This window comes from Lagenorhynchus albirostris, chromosome 2 (assembly GCF_949774975.1).
Source record: "Lagenorhynchus albirostris chromosome 2, mLagAlb1.1, whole genome shotgun sequence".
Lineage (NCBI taxonomy): Eukaryota > Metazoa > Chordata > Mammalia > Artiodactyla > Delphinidae > Lagenorhynchus > Lagenorhynchus albirostris.
Genome location: NC_083096.1, coordinates 94,948,498 through 94,955,635, shown reverse-complemented (window position 1 = coordinate 94,955,635; position 7,138 = coordinate 94,948,498). Strand labels below are relative to the sequence as shown.

Genomic DNA, 7,138 nt, shown 5'->3' with positions numbered 1-7,138 from the left:
AGTATATGTAAGCCACCTAAGTGTCTATCAACACTTTATATGAATGGATAAAGAAGATGTGGTATATATATATGTACAATGGAATACTACTGAGCCATAAAAGAGAATGAAATTTTGCCATTTGCAGCAACATGAATGGATTTGGAGGGTATTAAGCTAAGTGAAATAAGTCATGTATCAATGTCTTTTGGAATTAGAGTTTTCTCTCTCCAATCCCAGGAATAGGATTGCAGGATCATGTGATAACTCTATTTTTAGTTTTTTAAGGAACCTCCATACTGTTCTCCACTGTGGCTGCACTAAATGACATTCCCACCAAGAGAGCAGGAGGGTTCCTTTTTCTCCACACCCTCTCCAGCACTTATTATTTGTAGACTTTTTAATGATAGCCATTCTGACTGGTGTGAGGTGATACCTTATTGCAGTTTTGATTTGCATTTCTCTAATAATTAGCAAACTTGAGCATCTTTTCATGTGCTTATTTGCCATCTACATGTCTGCTTTGGTGAGATGTCTTTTCAGAACTTTTGACCAGTTCTCAATTGGGTTGTTTTCTTATTCTTGAGTTTTAAGAGATCTTTATATGTTTTGGATACCAGTACTTTATCAGCTATGTGTTTGCAAATATTTTCTCCCACTCTGTGTCTTGTCTTTTTGTTCTCCTAAAAATAATTTAGTTTTCAAGAAAATAAATTTGAAGAACAATAACAATTTTAAGCTGTAGTCATAATTTGTAGAGATTCTCCACAGCAATAAAACATTATGTAACTATAAGTATTTACATGACTAAGGAAATATAACAAATAATATAATATTAAATAATCCTCAACTATTTCTGGGCAAATTACCTCCCATTATTTGAAATAATTTCTGAAAAAAATGTGTGCTTATGGTAGTGTTAGGTATTGGTATTGTTGATTAATGGAGATAAAAGAAATAAGATGCTTCCAGGGTTTTTAGAATATAATGTTGCCGTAACTGACAAATGGTTTATAACTAAGAGCTCTTCCTTGTTTCTAAGTATATACACCACAAGCAGAGGCTTGGAACTTTCTTAGTGTTACAGATGACAGTGGGTTTCATGAACTATTTATTGATAAACAATCTATGTATTATTGAAAAATAAGGAATTCAATAATGCAAAAAGAGTTAATTCAATGTAATTTTTGCTCAGTGGCCCAATTATAGGTTGATTTTGATCAAGTAACTGAGAATACAGCTGTATTAGGCAGGATTCCCAGTTTCAAGCAAGCTACCTCTGGCCCATTTAAGCAAAACAAACAAACTTTTTAACATATTCATAGCACAATGTGAGAAAGATGGATAGCTATGGAACATATTTGTACTTTCTATTCTGTCAGATAGAGTTGTTGCTGAGGAACTGCTGCAAATTATGGACTATATCTCCCTTCACCTGTGAATCCATGTGGGTCTGGTGGCTGGATCTCATCTAGGATTGTGAGGATAAGTGATGTGTGTCACTTCATAGAATGGCTTTAAAATGGAGTACTTCTTCATTCCCATTTGTTCTTGCTTTAACTGCAGATGCTGACAAAGCCTTAGGGGGAGATAGAACATAAAGATGAAAACAGCCCAAGCCATCCACCGTTGAAGTTCAGTGAGTTGATGAGAAATAAACTTCTATATTGTAAACTACTGAAGTTTTGAGTAGTTCATTCAAGAAGCTACAGTTACCTTAACTGATATATGCATAGAGTTGCTGGAATTCTAGATGATCAGGCTTGGAAAACTGGCAATGATAATGGAAAAGTAAAAGTGAAAACCACAGCCAAATCTTACCACTGAATCAGTTGGGTGAAGACACTTCTGTTTCCACAGCTGAACACTAGAAATTGTAACTTTGCCACTGGCACTGGACACTGGGTTCAGCTGCTGGCTCTGTGGCCCCTGGAACACCAGGATACTTGAAGTTGCTGCAATCTCTGCAGCAACTATTAGAATTTATTTTCTATCACATTTGATTTATTGTATAAATAACTTCTGACTCAAAGTCCCAGGTGAAATTGGATGAGCTTATGTCACATACAGGTGTCTAGTGTGCAATGTTGGGTGTTGGAAAAATGAGTATCTGCCCTTTTGGGCCTTTATAGTGGGAGGTGATCACCTAAATTTCTATGCTGAAGAGTCATCTGATTATTAGGCTATTCAGATATACACTAAACTAGCAATTAAGACATTAATTCTGAGAAGTGTACTAGTTACCCATTACTGCACAACAGCTTAATCCCAAATATGAAGGACTAAAACAATAAAATTTAGTATCTCACAGTTTCTATGAGTTAGGAATACATGACAACTTAGCTGAGCGTTTGTGTCTCACAGCCTCTTACGAGAGACCTGATAGGGGCTGCAGGAATCTGCTGGCTTGATAGGATCTAGAGGATCTGTTCATAAGATGGCTCACTCACAGGGTTGTTGGTAGGGAGCATGGGTGGATCTCTTCATAGGATCACCAGGTGACCTCATGACATAGAAGCTAGCTTTCCCCAAACTACATAATCCAAGACAGAGCAAGAGAGGCAAATGCCACAATTTCCATTATGACTTAGCCTTATAATTCATACACCATCACCTCTGTCATATTTTATAGGTCACAGAGACAAACCAAGAAGCAATATCAGAGAGGACTATACAATGATGTGAATGTTGGGAGATAAGGATCATGGGGAGCTATTTTTTGGACAGTGGCCACCACAGGAAGAGTGGAATTTTGTCACTATATACTTCAGATTTCACTACAGAATTTTAATTGTGGAATCAGTAAGGTACAAATAAGAAGAGGTTATTTTATTGATTTGGTTACTACCAACTATTTCTCTGAGTTTAACTGTTTAATTGCTATATCTACCGATTTCTAGGGTTCCAGTCAATTTTGCAGGGAGGGGAAGAGCTCATCTCAGCTCTTAAAAATGACTGCCAAGACGGAAGAGAGAAGCTGAGTCCAGCCTCATTTCCGGTCCCGCCGCCTGCCAAGCCACTCCGGTCCAGCGTCCAGAGCTGGGTGTGGCTCTGAGCGTCGCGTGTCGCCCCCGCTGGCTGGGTGTGGTGTTGGGCGCCGCCCCGACTCTCCAGTCTTGTGATTCCCAGGCAAGGTGGCAGTAATGCTGACGCTGGCAAGCCCACTGAAGCGGGTTGATGGTTGGTCTCAAAGGGTCGCTCCCGGAAGTCAGCCACAGCCTCTGACTCCCTCAGCGGGTTTCGGCGAGAGACAGTCTACTTGTTAAAGAGATTGCAGAACTTGAAGCTAATTTACTTTGTACATGTAAAGTGCATTTTCCTCAACCAAACAAGCTTCATTGCTTTCAGCTAACTGTAACCCCAGGATTTTTTTTTGTTGTTGTTAGATGAGGGTTACGACAAGGGTGGAAAATTTCAGTTTGATACTGAAGTTCCTGATATGTACAACGTGGTGCCTCCCACGGTGAAATGCTTGACCAGGATCTGGTACCCCAACATCACAGAGACAGGCGAAGTATGTCTGAGTTTACTGAGAGAACGTTTGATTGACAGCACCGGCTGCGCTCCCACGAGGACACTGAAGGATATTGTTCGGGGATTCAACGCTTTGTTAAGTGATCTTTTGAATTTTGATGATCCACTGCATATTGAAGCTGCAGAACACCATTTGCCAGACAAGGAGGACTTCCAGAATAAAGTTAAAGAGTACATGAAACAGTATGCCAGAGGATAAGACGAGAAGACTGCAGCACCGTGGACTGTGCATTATAAGTTTGTCTCCAACTGAAACAAAAAGGGAGCCTCTTCCTCAGTCCTCGTGCTCCCCTTGGTCCCATTGGGTCCTCAAGTCCTGTGACTATGTTGTCCTGAGGAAGAACCTCTTAATGACTGCCCATTGTAGATGGAGAGTTCTACATAAATATAGCAAGAGAATGTGTTTGGGGTTCTCAAGAGTTGTCCCCTTACCTTAACATGGTTACTTTTTTGCAACTGTACTCTATAGGCTGGTGGTGGGATTCTCGAGAAGTTGTAATGAACTCAGAATTGAGGCTAGAGCTTGCTTCTTTCCCTTCTCCCAAAGTCAGTTCCCTGCACAGGTCATGCTAATAATGTGCTCAGTATAGCTCACAGATTGGCAATCAGAAACCCACTACAAACTGTGATTGGATGCAAATTATCTTAGTTCCTTCCACAAATGTTAGCCTTGCCTAGATGTCGTGAAGCTTCCTAAAATGCATAACCATTCACTGTAGATCACTTACTGAAATGTGTATTTTATTTAATGTAAGTATATTTTGGAACATTTGTAATTTGTACAATTTAGTGCTTTAATTATTTTTTTCTATTCTCAATTTAGTTTGTATTTTCATTGTATAGAGCAGACAGAAGGATGTTGAGTTAAGCAACTATTGAAGAGAAATACAAAGAAAATATGAAAGAAAAAAAATGACTGCCAAAAGCATTGCTAATAATTTCTATATCTTCATATTTCCAAGGCAGTATCAAGCAAATGGGCTGGTAAGAACTGGTAAGAATGAAGAGGTGAGATGAGAAGTTGATGCTACTCAGTTGTCTGGATGACAGTTAAAGCACATCATTTAGATGCCAATGCCTGTGGGAGAAAATATTACAGAAATATGCTGAGTATCCAAAAATAATGATGGACATTTAGGACCAGGATGGAACGCATGTATATTGGGAAAATACCAGCAAAGGAAAGAATGCATGGTTGGAGCAGGTAACAAGGAAAAGTGCAGAAGGATATAAGGCATAAAGTGGAATGGGGGAACAGATCATTTAGGGTTTTATAGGCAATTATAAAGACACTGGATTTTACTTTGATATAAGAATATATAAGTAAATCAAAGGGATTTAAGTAAATCAAAAACACTTAAAAATAGTTTAAGGAATAAGTGAATGCAGAGAAATAGAATAAGAGATAATGCAATGATAGAAGCAAGAAATAATGGTTGGTTGAACTCTAATAATATCTCGGAGTTGGTGAGGATAGATCAGATACTGGATATATTTTGATGGTGCATATGATGTGAGGTATGAGAGAAACAGATAAGCCACAGATGATATCAGGAGGTTTGCCTTGAGCTCCTAAAGTAAGGGAAAGTTTTTTTAAAGAAAAACCTTCTTTTATTAATGGTGGGGAAGATCAAGAGGTTGGTTTTGAACCTGTTACATTTTTTTAAGGCAAGCTAAACATCCGGGGAAATTTTGATTAGGCAGTTTGATATACTAAACCTGGACATTCTGAAGTGTAGAGGAAGAGGATGGAGAATCAGAAAGGAGACTGGGAAAGAGACAGGGTGGTGTCTCAGAAGCCAGTTGTAGAAAGTGAGTCAAGTGAATGGAACCATTAAATTGTACTAAAGGGTTGAATATGGTGAAAACTGAGTTTAGTCACATTGTGGCCACTAACGACCTTGACAAGCTTTGTTTTAGATGAATAGAGACTGCAGTCCTACTGGAGTGAGATCAAAGAGAATGGGAAGAAATGAATAAAAAGTAGCAAGGAGATATACTGCAAAGGAGAGTAAACAAAGGAATGATGTCTGTAGAGGGATGGGTGGGAATGGGGGGAAAGAGAGGGAGAGGGAGAGAGAGAGAGATTTATTTTTCCCAAGAGGGTGAACCCAAAGCCAAGTAGAAGTGTCTGGTACCTAATCAGTTTGTGGAATTGAGACTCTTTATTTATACTTATTTAATCCTTCCTTGGTTCTCATAAAGGGATAGTTTACATATAACTGAATTTTCATTCTAAGCAGCTGAGACAAAATAGAAGTAAGAAGAAGATTGATTTTGTTGAAAAATCATAAGAAATCTGCAGCTATACTCTCTTAGAAAACTCAGAAATGCATGGTATATAGTTAAAATCTTAAGTTTAAATACAAGTCTTAAAGGTCTCAAAGTTTTATTCATATATTTGTCCACCAAAAACGTTCTTTTTGGGACAACAGATTTAGTTTCAGGGTGAAACAAATTCCGCTGGCTGATGGCACAGAGTTTCTCAATCTGTGAGCCACTGGACCCAGTGTTTTGGTAAGGAGTTCACAAAATCTAGTATAAGCATTCCATTGTCTGCAGACCAACAAATAAAGGCATTGTACCTTTAATATGTGACATAAGTAAAGATATCATCCAAATCAAAAGATTGGGAACCACAATTTAGGGCTATAAAATATACATATCTATCTCATTCTTGAGTCTATAAATTCATCCAACTATGCTCTGAGTTTCTAATTTTGTGCAAAGCAATGTACACAAATAAAAAATGTATTAACCCTAAACAATTGTAATTTGCATGTTGTGCCTTAAAATAGGCTTTCAAAGTTATTTGAATAGAGTTTTACTGGGATCTGATAGTATCTTCTTTCTGCAAGAGACAAATTAGTTTAGAGCGTGTATCTTGGCTTATATAGTAATTACTTTTTAATCAGTTAGAAGTTGACGATTTACTACACTTTCTTACTTACATTATCTGGTTTTGGAATCAGTAATAGCAACAAGATACCTTGATCAGGAAAATCCTGGTATTTACAGTTGAGGTAATAGCAAAATAAGATTGTCCTGATCTGATAAAAATACATGCAAAGCAGCATTTTTGTCTTACACAGTAGAAAAATAAGAAACAGGTTAGTTCCCTTCTCTTTGTTCCCATAGCTTTAGAACTGTTTACCTACACACAATATAAAGCAGATTAGTTTCTGATTACAAAGAAGGTGATTCATGCTATTTGGGGGATTACATTATATTTTTAGGATTATATCATATTACAATATGTTTTTATTGTGAACATTTGTACAGGAACATTATGGAATAATGAATGACTATATCCTAAAAAATTACAATACACATTGACTTAATTCCTTGAAAATACTTTATAATAAGTATTTCTTATGATTTATATGTCATTGAACTCCTAACTCTGTCTGTCTTTCTCTCTGCTTTTTAGGTTTTAACGTCCAGGGAATCTGTCTGGCATTTTACACTTTATACACAATTCTTCCTTCTCAGATGCTGTCCTCTCTGGGCATCTGTGACAATACAGCTTTTGGATCTCTTACCTTTCTGAGTCATCTTTCTCAGTTTCTTATTTATTTATCTGCTTGTTTGATTTTTAAAATTTTTATGCTCTTTGTTCATTGTT

General features: G+C 37.4%; 1 pseudogene; it reads left to right on the top strand.

The window, feature by feature from the left end:
- The first annotated feature begins 3,122 nt into the window (after positions 1–3,122).
- On the top strand, positions 3,123–3,712 carry LOC132515494 (NEDD8-conjugating enzyme UBE2F-like; annotated as a pseudogene).
- Positions 3,713–7,138: the final 3,426 nt, after the last annotated feature.